Source organism: Triturus cristatus, chromosome 8 (genome assembly GCF_964204655.1).
Source record: "Triturus cristatus chromosome 8, aTriCri1.1, whole genome shotgun sequence".
NCBI lineage: Eukaryota > Metazoa > Chordata > Amphibia > Caudata > Salamandridae > Triturus > Triturus cristatus.
The window spans coordinates 170,957,900-170,975,603 of NC_140591.1; the positions used below are offsets into that span (position 1 = coordinate 170,957,900).

The 17,704-nt window shown below is 51.8% G+C and overlaps 1 protein-coding gene across 3 annotated transcripts in view; it reads left to right on the forward strand.

Moving 5' to 3' along the window:
* The window catches only part of BRWD1 (bromodomain and WD repeat domain containing 1), a 2,304,433-nt gene that overhangs the window by 1,578,797 nt on the left and 707,932 nt on the right, over nt 1-17,704 (forward strand). The gene's annotated exons all lie outside the window — the stretch shown is intronic.

Consider the following 17,704-nt stretch of genomic DNA (forward strand, 5'->3'; position numbering starts at 1 on the left):
TGTGCGGCATGCCAAAAGTCGAAGTCGCGGCGGGAGCGCCGAATGAAACTTCTCTCTGCACGTCACTCCAGGTCGACGTCCTCCCCTCGGTCTGCTTCGGCAGAAGGCTTCAGGTCCGACCGTGGTAGTCGTCCTCGCCTTTCTCCGATGTCATGTGAGCATCGCTCCCCGATGGGTAAGTGTCGCAGTTCGTCCCCGGGGGCTGGTCTCCGGCCTACCGGGGGCGTGGACTCTCCGCGGGTGATGCGGCCCCGCGTGTTGTCCTATCCACTGTTTCCCGGTGCTGGGGCGTCGAGAGTCCAGATGGAGACTTACGCGGCGGCTTTTCAGGCCTCGCTGGCGTCTCCTCCTCCTTCACCTCCTGGGGCATCGGCGGATACCTCGCCCTGCGCAGGGCCCTCCATGGCGCCGCCGGTGGCTCCAGCGCCGACTGGGTCGGATCCAGGCTTGGAGGATGTGGTGCATGTGGGGTGCGGCTCCTCTGGGGCACCTCCTTCAGGCCACGGCGTCTCTGCCTCACCGCAAACTCCCGCGGGTGTCCCGGTGGTGTCGCGGGAGGTCGCCGGGGCACGGGTTGAATCCCGGAGCCCCTCTCGGTCCCTTGGCAGGGTGGTCCTGTCTAAAGCCGGGGTGACGCCGCTATGACGCCGGCAGCAGCTGGACCGTGTGGAGCCACAGGGGTCGGTGGACTCTCCTCATCCCGCTCCGGGCCGAGGGCGGACCCCTCGTCCCTCTCCGGGCCCCTCTTGTACCTCCTCACAGGCGGCTGCCTCATTGGAGGGCGAGTCTGAGGTTCTGTCGTCCCTGGTGCCGCCACAGGGGTTGCCGGGTGACCTTCGCCTACTTCTGGGCCGCGGAGGGCTTAGGGCCCCTCCCTGGGCCCGTCCCGTTCCGCCACGCAGGTGGTTGCCTCGGCGGGGGTCAGGCCGGCGCCGCTCTGGAGCCGGTGCGGCTCCAGCTCTACTCCGGTCCCTGCTCGGGTCTCCGGTGCGGAGTGACTTGGAGGTCCTTTGCCCGGTGACACCGGATGGCGCTGGTGTCCTGGCCCAAGTGGCGGACTCTACGGCTCCACGCGGGGGTCGTGCCGCGGATTCGTCTTTGGACGCTCCATCTTCTCCGGAGGCAGGCTGCATTTTGGTATCGTCCTCCCCGGAGACTGGTCGCCGTGTGTGTGAGAAGTTGGCCTGATATATGATGTCACTAGTTCTAGTGTACACCCTGTATCAGTCCAAACAACCCTTATGGTGATTGGTTGTAAAGTCAACCTTATAGACCAGCTATCCTAGTGGTAGCATGGACAAGAGCAGTCTTAGGCTAAACTCTGTATGGCATGTGAAGCCAGCTGTTATACCATTTTCAATCCCTTGAATACAAAATGAAAGGACACCACAATAGATATATATAAAAATAGAATGTATTTATTCTAGTAAAAATACCCTCAGCACTCTTTGAGATTTGAGGTAAGTACAACACAGTCTTATTTAAGCATACATAAGTCACACAGGTAAGTAATACAGTTAGACCCTAGGGGCCACGCAAACCATATACTAAGTAAGTGGTATAAGGACCACTGTCACGAACACAGGTTAGGCCTAGGCCTAGGGAATCGCTGGGGCTACACTATACTACCAATTGCTAGGAAGTGGGAGGCCCATGGGATTCAGGTGCAGAGTGGAAACACTCACGTGTAATGCATAGTAGTGTTTAGAATTAAAGAGTTTTAGGACACTTCGGAAGGAGCTAGGAGTTAGACACTTGGAAACTAGACCCTAGGATAGTCAATACCCTTGTGAGCACCAGAGTACTCAGTTTACCTAGCCCACGGACTGCGGGTGCATAGGTGTGAACTTGCGTCGGGTTTCGTCGTCGACTCCTATGGATGCCTGAAGAAAAGATGCTGACAGGCAGTCAGTGAAGAGTGTCCGGTGGATTCCAAGGTTGGAATCAAGAAGAAGGATACCTGCAAGCAGAGGGGACAGAGTCTAAGTCACCAGCCAGGAGCCGGGAAGGAACCAGGAAGAAACCAGGCGATGTCGTGAAGATGCAGGTGAAGAGGTGAAGCTTGTCTCAGCAGCCACGGGTACCAGGAGGCGTCGAGGACGACCAGAACCAGGAGCCGAGCTGCCCCACGAAGGCTCTTGCTGTTGGCGGCGTCGATGTCGAGTTCGGACCCAGCAAGCCTTGGCAAGCGCAACCCACGCAGGATGAAGGATTCGCTTCTGTTGCAGGCCAGGAAGGCCTGAGGTGCTTCTCTTTCACAGGGAAGCAAGGGCCAGTCTGGAGGAGCCAAACCAGCGGTGGAAAGTTAAGGGTTCGTCGTCACTGAGGCTACTAGACAACGGGCCAGTAACCGGACAGACGCGTCGAGCAGGGAAATGCAGAAGGGCCCCACGCAGAACTCGTGGAGTGTGGAGGGCTGATCTTCGGTGCAGATGGTGCTCGGGGTTGGGGCTTCTCAATCCCCAGAGCACAACTTCGAGGATGCCTCAGAAGCTGCGCTGGAAGCTAGTAGCCAATTTTCCCAGGTAGCCGGTCCCACATCTCTCGTCGCCTCCACGGATCTCAGCTTTGCTGTGGATGTGGATCAGGGTCGGAGATGCAAGGCGCTGGTCGGGCTCTGCAGTCGGTTCTTCGTAGAACTTGGGCAAAGCAAACGGCAGGTTGCTTGATGGTGCCTGTTTGCACAGGGTGGCCACTCCTTGGCCACAAAGGAGATTCTTTAGTCTTCTTCCGTAGTCGAATGTCGAAGGTCCAGAGTTTCTGTTCAAGTTGCAGGTTTTCAGGATGATCTAAAGTCCTAGGGACTCAGCTCCCACTCTTATACTAATCTGGGGGGCTGGGTTACCTGCTAGGTCCCTCCTATGGGTGGGACCAGGGAGGGGGGTGATTACACCCCCTTCCCTTTGTCCAGTTTCGCGCCAGGACTGGGGCTGGAGTGCCCCAGCACCGGTTTGAACCGGACTATGCATGGGACACCTTGTGTGCCCCAGGCAGTGTCTCGTTTCTTTCATCCCTCACTGCCCCAATACACTAAGTCCTGTCTAGGGTGGTGCTAGCACCTCCCAAGGCAGGAAACCTATTGTCCAAGTCTCCCTCGCTGGAAGGACTCCCAGCAGCAGGAGGTCAGACTTGTGTCTGTGGCAGCAGCATCCATTTTGTGAAGCTGGGGCTCTGGTTAACTTTAACCGAGTAGTAGGTCTTCAACATGTCTTCTCCCTCTAGAAGGGAGGAATACTATCCTCATCGCCAGAAATGGTGTGGGGGTAGTATTCCACAGTGTTAGACACCTTACACGACATGTTTTGATAAAGCCAAACCATAGTTACCATAACCGCGAGGATTATAAGGCACTTTAAGAGTATATGGTAGGCAATATCATAGAACAGCTATAAGGACATGGTTCCGAAAGCTGCAGACAGGCTCAGCTCATGCTAGAGCACCATCTCACATGTTACCAAGCACTCTGCCTTCAGGATTGTTAAGGCCTGCCATAGGAGTGACTGAAAGGTTACCCATGTGTCTATATATAAGGTAGGTATAGGAATACTACACCTAAGCAAGGGGTGATTACACGACTTTGCCCCAGCTGAGTGATCAGCCAGTTGTGCCATGATGGGAGGCCAGCCAGGGGTGGCATAATACATGCTGCAGCCCCTGGTAGGCCTAGGGTACACCTATGCCCTGGGTACCTAAGGTACACTGTACAGGGCCCTAGAAGGTGATCCTTACCAATTGAGTTATGTACCTAAAGTACATAGTATGAATTTAGAGAGAGAACAGCTGGGCTGTGGGTCTGATTAGCAGGCCCACAGCCACATCCAAGTCGAAAACCAGTGAAGCAAAAGCAAAAAGTGGGGGGTGACCATAGAAAGCAGACCCTACTCTCCTACACAACCCCCCCCTCCCCCCCAAATTTAGGGACATTAAACTAACCTTGACCAGTTGAGTCTTCATGTTCTAAGTGGAAATATCTGGAGGGTCCATCTGCATTGGCATGGTCAGTCCCAGGTCTATGTTCCACTGTGAAGTCCATCCCCTGTATGGAAATGGACCACCTAAGACGTTTGGGATTTTCACCCTTCATCTGATTTAGCCACAAGAGGTGCTTATGGTCTGTCTGAATCTTGAAGTGAGTGCCAAACAGGTATGGCCTCAGCTTCTTCAGGGCCCAAACCACAGCAAAGGCCTCCCTCCCAATAGCTGACCAACGTTTCTCTCTAGGGGTCAGCCTTCTACTAATAAAAGCAATGGGCTGGTCTTGACCATCTATATTCAGTTGTGAAAGAACAGCTCCCACACCCAACTCAGAAGCATCTGTCTGGACAATGAACTCTTTGGAGTAGTCTGGACTTTTCAGAATAGGTGCAGTGCACATTGCCTGCTTCAGGTCATCAAATGCTTTCTGACAGCTTACTGTCCACTGAACTTTCTTTGGCATCTTCTTGGAGGTCAAGTCATTAAGTGGTGTCACAATGGACCCATAGTTCTTAACAAACTTTCTGTAGTACCCAGTCAGGCCCAAGAAAGCTCTGACCTGTGTCTGGGTAATTGGAGGAGTCCAGTTCTTTATGGTCTGGATCTTGCTCTCCAGTGGTTGAACCTGACCCCCACCTACTAGGTGGCCCAGGTACACAACCTTGCTCTGCCCTATCTGGCACTTAGTGGCCTTGATAGTGAGGCCTGCCTTTTGCAGGGCCTCTAAAACATTCCTCAGGTGGACCAGGTGATCCTCCCAGGTGGAGCTAAAGACAGCAATATCATCCAGATAAGCTGCACAGTAGTCATCCAAGCCTGTAAGGACTTGATTCACCAACCTTTGGAAAGTGGCAGGTGCATTCTTCAAACCAAAGGGCATTACCACAAATTGATAATGTCCTCCTGGGGTTGAGAAAGCAGTTTTGGCTTTTGCACTCTCAGCTAGTCTGATTTGCCAGTAGCCTGCTGTCAGGTCAAATGTGCTCAAAAACTTAGCAGCTGCCAGTCTGTCAATGAGCTCATCTGCCCTAGGTATTGGGTGGGCATCTGTCCTAGTGACAGCATTGAGACCTCTGTAATCCACGCAAAACCTCATCTCTCTCTTACCATCTTGGGTGTGAGGTTTTGGCACAAGAACTACAGGACCAGCCCAAGGGCTCTCTGAAGGTTCAATGACTCCCAGCTCCAACATCTTCTGTACCTCAATCTTTATGCAGTCCCTGACATGGTCAGGTTGCCTGTAGATTTTACTCTTCACAGGCAGACTGTCACCAGTGTCCACCTCATGGGTGCACCAGTTTGTCTGACTTGGGGTCAGTGAGAACATATGTCTATAGGCCTGCAGAAGTTGTCTGCAGTCCTGTTGCTAATGGTTAGTGAGGCTGTCAGAAAAGACCACACCATCAACTGAACCGTCATCAGGGTTCTGAGTCAGCAGGTCTGGGAGAGGGTCACTCTGTTCCTCCTGCCCCTCATCTGTAGCCATGAGTAAGCCCATGTCTGCCCTGTCAACATATGCCTTCAATCTGTTGACATGAAGCACCCTGTGGGGGCTTCTGGGAGTCCCAAGGTCCACCAAGTAGGTGACTTCTCCCTTTTGTTCAACAATAGTGTGGGGTCCAGACCACTTGTCTTGGAGTGCTGCTGGGGCCGCTGGCTCCAACACCCACACTTTCTGTCCTGGCTGGTACACAGTCAGCACAGCCTTTTGGTCATGCCAAGCTTTTTGGAGTTCTTGGCTTGCCTCAAGGTTTTTAGAAGCCTTCTTCATATACTCTGCTATCCTTGAGCGGAGGCCAAGTACATAATCCACTATATCAAGCTTGGGTTGTCTGAGAGGTCTCTCCCATCCTTCCCTTACTAGACACAGGGTCCCCTTACAGGATGCCCAAACAAAAGCTCAAAAGGGCTGTAGCCAACCCCCTTTTGTGGGACCTCTCTGTAAGCAAACAGAAGGCAGGGTAAAAGGATGTCCCATCTTCGCCTAAGCTTGTCTGGTAAACCTTTTATCATCCCTTTTAGGGTCTTGTTGAACCTTTCAACAAGCCCATTGCATTGTGGGTGATAGGGTGTAGTGAATTTGTAGTTAACACCACACTCCTTCCACATTGCAGTCAAATATCCTGACAGGAAGTTGGCACCTCTGTCAGAGACAACCTCCTTTGGAAAACCCACTCTGTAGAATACTCCAAGTAGGGCCCTTGCCACAACAGGTGCTGTTGTGGTCCTCAGGGGTATAGCTTCTGGATACCTGGTGGCAGTATGAATCTGTGCCCAGATGCTGTTTGGGGGTCCATTGGTCCTACAATGTCTATCCCCACTCTCTCAAAGGGAACCCCCACCAGAGGTAGTGGTATTAGGGGGGCCTTTGTGGTGCCACCTGATTTGCCACTGGCTTGGCAGGTGACACAGGAGCGACAAAACTCCTTGGTATCTTCTGACATGTGAGGCCAGTGAAAGTGAGGGACAAGTCTGTCCCAAGTCTTATTCTGGCCTAAGTGTCCTGCAAGGGGAATATCATTGGCAAAGGTAAGAAGGAATCCTCTGAAACTCAATGGTATGACCAACCTCCTGGATGCACCAGGCTTGGGGTCTCTAGCCTCTGAGTACAGCAGCCCTTCATCCCAATACACTCTATGGGTACCTTGAGCATTCCCTGCAGCCTCAGCAGCAGCCTGCTGTCTGAGGGGTTCAAGAGAAGGACAGTCTCATTGTGCCTGCCTCAGATCTGCCCTTGAAGGACCCCTGTCCCAAGAAACTCAACCTGTTCAGGTTCCAGTTCTTCTAGGACAGTTCCTTCAGAGCTCCCAGAATCATCCTCCTGTGAGGGCTGATCCTCCACCTGAGGCAGGGGGGAAGGCACAGCCTTAACCCTACTGCTCTTTCCCTTGGGTTGTGTCTGGGCTATTGTCCCAGGATCCAGCACTTGTTCAGTGTTGCACTTTTTGGCCTGTGACCTAGTCACAGCAAGGACATGTGCATCTATTCCCAGCATTTCTGCATGGGTCCTATACTCCACTTCAGCCCACACTGAAGTTTCAAGGTCATTTCCCAACAGACGCTCTACAAGAAGATCTGAACTCACCACAACTTTCTTGAGGCCAGTTACCCCAACCCAGGAGAAGATAACAATTGCCACACTATGGGAGGTAGTGGCATTGCTAGCGTTGGTCACTAGGTAATTCTCACCTAGCATGATCTGTCCAGGGTCCACAAAGGCAGGTGTCACCATGGTGACACTAGCCCCTGTGTCCCTGTAGGCCTGAGCCATTCTTTGGTTGATAAAAGGAGTCTGTCTGTACTTGCCCAGGTTACTGGGGCTCACAGTAGAGGACAAAGCTATGTCCCCATCACAGATCAGAACAGCCTGAGTGGGTATTCTGACTAGGCCAGAATCCACTTCAGTTCCCAGGGTTAACCCTATTACACCCTTTTGCTGGGAACCACCACTTACAGCTGGACTAGGGGGTACAGTTGCCTTAGGGGCAATGGTGGCTGGGGGCTTGTCCTTTTTGGTGCATTCACTAAACCAATGGGAATTTGACAACACAATAGTTACACCAAGGTTTCTTTTGGCCATCTTTCTTTTTATCATTATTGGGACCACCCTCCCCCTGAGCCTTTTGGGGGCCTGGTGAAGACTTCTGGTCTTTTGATTTCTGCTCATTACCCTTCTGGTCTGCCCTTTTCTGATCACCGCCCTGGATCTGGTTTTTCTGCTTAACTCTAGTCCTGACCCATCTATCTGCCTTCTTTCCCAATTCCTGGGGAGAAGTTAGGTCAGAGTCAATCAAGTGTTGATGCAGTAACTGGTTTTGACAGTTGTTAAGGATTTGTTCTCTCATGATCAAATTATACAATCCTGTATAGTCCTTAACCTTACTACCCAATAACCAGCCTTCCAAAGCCTTAGTGGCACAATCTACAAAATCAGTCCAGTCCTGAGTCTGTGTCTTCTGGGTATCCCTGAACAACAACCTGTATTGTTCAGTGGTTAGGCCAAACCCATCAATCAGAGCAGTCTTCAGGACAGTGTAATTGTCAGCATCCTCATCACTAACTGTGAGGAGCTTGTCTCTACCTTTCTCAGAAAAGGAGAGCCACAAGATAGCTGCCCACTGACTTTGGGGTACCTGCTGTACTTTGCAAGCCCTCTCCAAAGCAGTTATCCACTTGTGGATGTCATCCCCACACTTGTAGGGAGGGACAATCTTGCTCCGGTTTCTATTATCATAGGTCCTGTCTCTATCTTTAGGGATAGTGCTGCCACCAGTGGGATCTAACCCACTTAACTTTTGCTCTCTGGCCAGAGCAAGCTTCTCTTTGGGAAGGGCAAGTTCTTCCCTTTCAATCCTCAGATTGGCTTCCCTCATTCTGGCCTGATGCTCTTTTCTCTGTGGAGAAGTCATTCCCCTATGAGAAGAGGCATGGGAGCTATTAGAGACATGGGAGTGAATAGATTCCCTTGAAGGGGATCTTCCTCTCCTACCTCTCTGGTTAAGTCCACCTGAGGGTCTGAATGGGGGGACCCCATCCTGACTCCCATGTAGACTTAGGTTAGCCTGGCTAAGTCTCCCAACTTGGACCTGGCTGTCTACCTCATCTTCTGAAGTCCCTTCTGACTCATCTTGTTCAGTATGGTGAGGAGAGTCTTCTGCAGAGGGCGGACCCTCACTTGTACCTAAGGTACCATCTTGGGAGGCTCTCTGTGTATCATACTCTTCTAAGAGTTCCAGTAGATAAATGAGGGTAGGGTTTGAACCCTGTTTTAATTTTCTTGAGGTACACAATTGTCTCATCTCCTGAAAAGTTAGGGTATCATATCTGGAGGGTATCTTTCTAGGATATCCCTCCCCTGAGAGAGCATCACCTTGATCTCCTCTCAGAGACATGATCTTAGTGAGGGTGTAGTGTGTGCACCTACCTACACTAGTTGTATCTACTAAAACCTCTCTAGTAGTTGTAGTCAGGGTGTGCTAGGCCCTTCAACCTACAACAACTAAGTTCAGTAGAACTTGAGTATTTATAAGCTATGTTATATGTACCTTACAAATATCCTTGTGATCTTTCAATTTGATATCTCAAGATTGCAATGGTATCACAACAGCAAGCTCAGATCCCAACCGCTGCTCACCAATGTGAGAAGTTGGCCTGATATATGATGTCACTAGTTCTAGTGTACACCCTGTATCAGTCCAAACAACCCTTATGGTGATTGGTTGTAAAGACAACCTTATAGACCAACTATCCTACCGGTAGTATGGACAAGAGCCGTCTTAGGCTAAACTCTGTATGGCATGTGAAGCCAGCTGTTATACCATTTGCAATCCCTTGAATACCAAATGAAAGGACACCACAATAGATATATATAAAAATAGAATGTATTTATTCTAGTCCAAATACCCTCAGCACTCTTTATGAGATTCGAGGTAAGTACAACACAGTCTTATTTAAGCATACATAAGTCACACAGGTAAGTAATACAGTTAGGCCCTAGGGGCCACGCAAACCATATACTAAGTAAGTGGTATAAGGACCACTGTCACGAACACAGGTTAGGCCTAGGCCTAGGGAATCGCTGGGGCTACACTATACTATTAATTGCTAGGAAGTGGGAGGCCCACGGGATTCAGGTGCAGTGTGGAAACACTCACGTGTAATGCGTTAAAGTCGATAGAAATAGTAGTGTTTAGAATTAAAGAGTTGTAGGACACTTCGGAAGGAGCTAGGAGTTAGAGACTTGGAAACTAGACCCTAGGATAGTCAATACCCTTGTGAGCACCGGAGTACTCAGTTTACCTAGCCCACGGGCTGCGGGTGCATAGGTGTGAACTTGCTTCGGGTTTCGTCGTTGACTCCTATGGATGCCTGAAGAAAAGATGCTGACAGGCAGTCAGTGAAGAGTGTCCGGTGGATTCCAAGGTTGGAATCCAGAAGAAGGATACCTGCAAGCAGAGGGGACAGAGTCTAGGTCACCAGCCAGGAGCCGGGAAGGAACCAGGAAGGAACCAGGCGATGTCGTGAAGATGCAGGTGAAGAGGTGAAGCTTGTCCCAGCAGCCACGGGTACCAGGAGGCGTCGAGGACGACCAGAACCAGGAGCCGAGCTGCCCCACGAAGGCTCTTGCTGTTGGCGGCGTCGATGTCGAGTTCGGACCCAACAAGCCTTGGCAAGTGCAACCCACGCAGGATGAAGGATTCACTTCTGTTGCAGGCCAGGAAGGCATGAGGTGCTTCTCTTTCACAGGGAAGCAAGGGCCAGTCTGGAGGAGCCAAACCAGCAGTGAAAAGTTAAGGGTTCGTCGTCACTGAGGCTACTAGCCAACGGGCCAGTAACCGGACAGACGCGTCGAGCAGGGAAATGCAGAAGGGCCCCACGCAGAACTCGTGGAGTGTGGAGGGCTGATCTTCGGTGGAGATGGTGCTCGGGGTTGGGGCTTCTCAATCCCCAGAGCACAACTTCGAGGATGCCTCAGAAGCTGCGCTGGAAGCTAGTAGCCAATTTTCCCAGGTAGCCGGTCCCACGTCTCTCGTCGCCTCCACGGATCTCAGTTTTGCTGTGGATGTGGATCAGGGTCGGAGAAGTCTGGAAGTCAAGGCGCTGGTCGGGCTCTGCAGTCGGTTCCTCGTAGAACTTGGGCAAAGCAAACGGCAGGTCGCTTGATGGTGCCTGTTTGCACAGGTTGGCCACTCCTTGGCCACAAGGGAGATTCTTCCGTCTTCTTCCGTAGTCGAATGTCGAAGGTCCAGAGTTTCTGTTCAAGTTGCAGTTTTTCAGGATAATCTAAAGTCCTAGGGACTCAGCTCCCACTCTTATACTAATCTGGGGGGCTGGGTTACCTGCTAGGTCCCTCCTATGTGTGGGACCAGGGAGGGGGGTGGTTACACCCCCTTCCCTTTGTCCAGTTTCGTGCCAGGACTGGGGCTGGAGTGCCCCAGCACCGGTTTGAACCGGACTATGCATGGGACACCTTGTGTGCCCCAGGCAGTGTCTTGTTTCTTTCATCCCTCCCTGCCCCAATACACTAAGTCCTGTCTAGGGTGGTGCTAGCACCTCCCAAGGCAGGAAACCTATTGTCCAAGCCTCCCTCGCTGGAAGGACTCCCAGCAGCAGGAGGTCAGACTTGTGTCTGTGGCAGCAGCATCCATTTTGTGAAGCTGGGGCTCTGGTTAACTTTAACCGGGTAGTAGGTCTTCAACATGTCTTCTCCCTCTAGAAGGGAGGAATAATATCCTCATTGACAGAAATGGTATGGGGGTATTATTCCAAAGTGTTAGACACCTTACACGACATGTTTTGATAAAGCCAAACCATAGTTACCATAACCGTTTAAGATTATAAGGCACTTTAAGAGTATATGGTAGGCTATATCATAGAACAGCTATAAGGACATGGTTCCGAAAGCTACAGACAGGCTCAGCTCATGCTACAGCACCATCTCACATGTTACGAAGCACTCTGCCTCCAGGATTGTTAAGGCCTGCCATAGGAGTGGCTGATAGGTACACACGTGTCTATATATAAGGTAGGTATAGGAATACTACACCTAAGCAAGGAGTGATTACACGACCTTGCCCCAGCTGAGTGATCAGCCAGTTGTGTCATAATGGAAGGCCAGGCCAGGGGTGGCACAATACATGCTGCAGCCCCTGGTAGGCCTAGGGTACACCTATGCCCTGGGTACCTAAGGTACACTATACAGGGGACAAGAAGGTGACCCTAACCAATTGGGTTATGCACCTAAAGTACATAGTATGAATTTAGAGTGAGAACAGCTGGGCTATGGGTCTGATTAGCAGGCCCACAACCACATCTAAGTCGAAAACCAGTGAAGCAAAAGCAAAAAAAACAGTGGGGGTGAACATAGAAAGCAAACCCTACTCTCCTACAGTCGCCACGCCTGGTTGAGATCTACCGGGTTCTTGCCAGATGTCCAAAGCTCGCTCATGGACATGCCCTTTGATGGCACTCGCCTGTTTGGCGATAAGGCCGACAGTGCACTGGAGTGTTTTAAGGACTCGCGGGCCACGGCCAAGTCCTTGGGTCTTTCCGCAAAAAGCCCGGCCACTCCTGGTTTTCGTTCCTTTCGTGGCCATGGCAGAGGCGCCCAGGCACGTTCCTTCAGCAAGCCTGTGCAGAACCAGCCTCAGCGCGGCCGCGGATGCGGCTTCTGCAGGGGCGTGTCTGGGAATCAGCGTGGGGGTCAGTCCACCTCTGCACCTGCTGCTTCTACCTCCAAACCATCCTAATCCGAGCTTTGTGGAACACCCCACACCGGTGGCTGGCAGGATCCGCCACCACCTCCACCACTGGCACGATATCACATCGGACAAGTGGGTGTTGCAGATCATCCGCAAGGGTTACTTCCTTCCCTTTCAGTCCTCCCCTCCAGCCATGCCACCTCGGTGCCACTGCATGTCAGGGAACACTTGGTACTTCTCCAGCAGGAAGTCACGGCCCTCTTGGCCAAGGGGGCCATCAAGTGCATTCCTGGGCCGGAAGTAGGGAGTGGTTGTTATTACCAGTACTTTCTGGTCCCCAAGAAGGACAAAGGGGGCCTGCGACCCATCTTGGACTTCCGGAATGTCAATCGCTTCCTCCGGAAGGAGAAGTTCAAAATGCTGACTATGGCTCAGATCTTGGCTGCCCTCGACCCTGGAGACTGGATGGTAGCTTTGGACTTGCAGGAGGCGTATGTTCACATCCCATCCTGCCGGCCCACCGGCGTTACCTGTGGTTCACGGTAGGCCTGGAGCATTTCCGATGTCGCACTTGAGTCCCTCTCAGAAACTCCCCTTCATTGGAGCGGTTCTGGATTTGATGCGGTTTCGGGTTTATCCTCCTGAGCAGCGAGTCCGGGATATTCAGGCTATGATTCCGATCTTTCAGCCTCTATCCTGGGTTTCAGTCAGGATGACCCTCCGGCTCCTAGGCTTGATGGCCTCCTGCATCCTGCTCATGCAACATGCCAGATGGCATATGCGGGCTCGGCAGTGGGACCTGAAGTTCCAGTGGCCACAGCATCAGGGCAACCTGTCCGATCATGTCCACATCTCGGAGGGCACTGCACGACAATTGCAGTGGTGGCTCACGAATCACGATTGGGTCAATGGCAGATCCCTCTCCCTTCCCCAACCGGAGCACACAGTGGTGACGGATGCGTCCCTCCTGGGACGGGGTGGCCACTTGGGAGAGGCGGAGATCAGAGGACTCTGGTCTCCGGCGGAGTCCCGGCTCCATATCAACCTTTTGGAGCTTCGGGTTATCCGACTTGCACTGAAGGCATTCCTTCCCTCTGTCCGGGGAAGTGTGGTGCAGGTGTTCACGGACAACACCACCGCCATGTAGTATTGCAACAAACAGGGCGGGTTGGGGTCCTGGACCCTAGGTCAGGAGGCTCTGCGCCTCTGGACATGGCTGGAACATCGAGGCATCACCTGGTGGTTCACCACCTTGCAGGTTCTCAGAACGCCAGGGCGGACGAACTCAGCCACCGGTGCTTGATGGATCACGGATGGTGTCTGCACTCTGACGTGGTGCAAGGTCTCTTTCCGCAGTGGGGAGAGCCTCGGTTAGATCTATTCACCACGAAGAGAACGTGCAATGTCATTAGTTCTGCACGTTGGAATTTCGGAGGCGGCACTTGCTCGGCGACGCTTTTCGTCACGAGTGGAGTTGCGGTCTGTTGTACGCCTTCCTGCCTATACCACTTCTGCCCAGAGTGCTGAAGAAGATTTGGCGCGACCGGGCCCAAGTCATCCTTGTGGCTCGAGATTGGGCACGAAGATACTGGTATCTCGAGCTGCTCAGCATGGCGATCGATCCCCCGGTCTGACGTCCGACTGCCTCTTTGGTAGGATCTTGTTTCGCAGCAGCAAGGGACGGTCCTCCACCCGAACCTGTCCAGCCTCCACCTCCATGCTTGGAGATTGAGCGGCGACAGTTGACAGCCTTCGATCTTCCTCCCGAAATCTGTAATATCATTCTGGCAGGCAGGAGTCCCTCCACTAAAACAGTATACGCCTGCAGGTGGAACACATTTGTGGCATGGTGCACAGCAAAGGCTGTGGATCCCCTTTCTGCCCCTCTTTCCAATGTCCTTCTGTTCCTTCTTTCTTTTGCCCAGCAGGGCTCTGCCCTAGGCGCTATCAAAGGTTATCTTTCGGCCATCTCCGCCTTTTTACGGCTTCCAGATCAGCCTTCTCTTTTTAAGTCCCCGGTTGTTAACCGTTTCCTCAAGGGCATTACGCACACGTTTCCTCCTGTGCCCTTCATAATGCCTCAATGGGACTTAAACGTTGTCTTGACATATCTGATGTGCGCTCCTTGAGCCCCTTCATACCGGTCCTTTGCGTCTGCTCACTCTCAAGACGGCTTTCCTGGTAGCTATCATCTCTGCCAGAAGAGTGAGTGAGCTCCAGGCTCTTTCTTCCAAACCTCCTTTCCTTTCTGTTCATCCAGACAAGGTGGTTTTAAAGACCTGTCCTTCTTTTTTGCCAAAGGTTGTCACGCACGCCCTTCCACATCGGGCAGACCATCACTTTGCCCACCTTCTTTCCGCCTCCGCATCCTTCAAAGTAGGAAGAGAGGCTCCACCGTCTGGACCCTAAATGTGCACTCTCGTTCTACCTGCAGCGCACACGACAGTTCTGGGTGGATGACCAGCTCTTTGTTGGCTATGTGGGCGCCAAAAGAGGTCGGGCTGTGCACCTCGGTGGGTCGTTCTCTGCATCAAGGCCTGTTACTCGTTGGCTAAGAAGGAGCCTCCTGTGGGGCTGTGTGCCCATTCTACCAGGGTGATGGCAGCCACTACTGCCTTGGGACGCGGCGTCCCCTTGCAGGACATTTGTCAGGCAGCTACGTGGGGTTCGCTGCACACGTTTACAAAGCATTACTGCCTTGACAGTCGGGTTCGGAGAGACTGCTTCTTGGCCGTTCAGTTCTCCCTGACTTTCTGGTGTAATCTATTCGCAGACCCACCACCGGGGTTGGTATTGCTGGGATATCTATTCTAAGGTAAGGAATCTATCACTAACGTGTCTCTTTCAGATGCACAAGTTACTACTTGTGTACCAATATATCTGTAAGAGACATTAGTTAGTGATAGATTCCTTACCGACCCACCCATCCTCCCCGTTCTGCGAACTGATTCTAGGGTTAAGGTCATCCCTTTAAGGGCCCAAGTTTCTTGGCACCAGTGGTCAGTTTCTTGCATGGCTCTGCGTTCCTGGCGCGGAAAGTTGTGTACAGAAATGACGTTAGCGAGCATGCGTGGCGCCTAAGTAGTCTCCGTGACATCATCTCGGCGCTTACAACACCAGCGACGGACGCGGAGTCACACGACGCCAGCTACTGACACGCAGGGGTACTGCTAGCAAAACTTTCCGGATCCAGTTTCACGCCAGGGGATAATTCTAAGGTAAGGAATCTATCACTAACTAATGTCTCTTACAGATATATCGTTACACAAGTAGTAACTTGTGCTTTAGTCTAGTCCATGAGTCAGCAACCCACCGCCGGTATAGTATGGGTTAGGTATCTGATTGAAAGGTAAGAAATCAGCAGCTAGAAGTCTCTATCAGATGAACGAGTTAACGCATTATCTGGTAGAGACTTTGTCTAGCTGCAGATTCCTTACAGCCCCACCCATGCCTTGCGGACTGATGTTGTAGTTCTAGGGTTTCTCCCCTTTCAGGGCCCTAGTTTTTCACAAGTTTACATCAGTCACTTCGTGGCTCTGCGCTTCTGGCGTGGAAAAACGAAAAGTACGGATGTCCGCGCGCCTGGGTGGTGCCTCTGTAAGCCCCGCGACGTCATAACCTACGCTGCCAACACCTTCGACACGCGGAGCCGAATGGAGACACCCAACATTACGCGCAAGGGGTATTGCTCAGCAAAAGTTTCTGTATCCAGCCTGATGCCTGGGAAATTCAAATGTAAGGAATCTGCAGCTAGATAGAGTCTCTACCAGATAATGTGTTACCGAAGGTAAGTAACTTGTTTATAATGTACTCTGCCGTAGGGCTCTAAATGCCTGCTGTAGGGGTGACTTACGTGTAGTACATGTTGTGTTGCTTTGCTCACAGGGAGTGGGGCAGTGCTGTGTTTTTTCTAATGGTAGCACCATTTCATGCATCTTGCAATTGCAGTCTGCATGCAGTTTGTGTGTGGGTCTCTCAGGGTGGCATAATACGTGCTGCAGCCCCTAGGGACCCTCTTAAGTACCCATGCTCTGGGTGCCAGGGGCACCATTTACCAGGAATTTACAGGTGTGCTAAAGACCTTGCCAGTTGGGCTATAATTTAGCATTTGTTATTTTGGGGGAAAGAATACTGGCACTGGAGTCTGGTTAGCAGGCTTCAGTGCACTGTCAGTTGAAAACCAGCAACTAGTAGTTCAAAGTGGGGCAGAAAGCGGGGGATATCTGCAAAGAGAAGTCTAGCTTCCAGCACCCAGCTCCACCTAGTAAGAGAACCAGTGTGTTCATTAGCAGGATCACTGAGCAAATCAGGCGAATCTGTTGAAGCACCTCGCCCCAGAACTGCTTCACCAGCCAACACTTCCCCTACACATGGAAATATGTGCCCCGGTTCCCACAACCTTTCCAGCAGAGGTCAGGGTCCCCCGTCATTGTGTGTATCCATCTGGTAAGTATTTTATAGGAGTTGGCTTTGAGTTGTAGACAAATGGATGTCCAGCCACCCGCTTTCACACTGCTCCCAGACCTAATCCGTTATTGGTGCGCCGAGGTCCTGTGCTCAACGTGATTGATATGTATTCCTCCAGGGCTGTGAAATGTCACACAGGTTGAGCATAGGTGAGTGATACCCTTCTTCAGGCACCCCTGTGAGAATAATTGATCTGATGAAGACTTTTAGTTAGAGATTCCTTACCGCAGAATTATCCCCATGCATCAGACCGGATCTGCAAATTATTCCTGAGCAGTACTCCTGTCGTTTGACTCCGTGTGGCGTCGCCTACGCCGGACGTGACTTGTGGGGTGCCTATATAGGCACCACCTTAGCACGTTGACGTCAGTTCTTTTCTGTCTGATAGAGACTTCTAGACTCAAATTTCTTATCGTAGAACTATCTCCAGGGGTCAGACTGGATCCAGAATATTTTCATGAACAGTATCTGTAGGAAGCTGGCTATTTATGTGGTTGTGCCAATGTAAGGGCACACCATGCAAAAAGTACAGGTGACCCTTTTTGATTGACAGGGGTTACTAAAATAATCCCATGTGCTCTATTTGTGATAGTGATAGTGTGGAACTTAAGGTGCTAGGGAGCCAAGGTCCAAAGAACCACCAGCAGTTTCGGTTTACCTACCCTGGTGTGTCCAGGTGCTGAGTGCTAGATGGGTTGGTAACCTCCAACGCCACACCTTTGTTGGCAATGGGACCTGAAAAGGAAGGGTGGACTTGGGGTCAAGTCTGGCAGAGCCCTCGGCTTATGAGGGTCTCTAGAGCAGGGAGTTGCAGTCTGTTGCTGTGAACCCGAGTTGTGGGGCTCAGGTGTAGAGGTGTTTGGGCGGATGGTCACTTATGTTGGAGGCTCGCACAGTTCTCGGTTTGACCTGTAGAGGTGAAGGAAATAAGACAGACGGGCCACTCTCAATATAAGCCTCGTCGCTCCTGAAGTCCCTCGACGTGTAGGCCGGTTTTGACGGTGGTGTTGTCAGGACTTCACTAATAAGCCTTGGTTGCTGCAAGTGCTCCAGTTGCCATG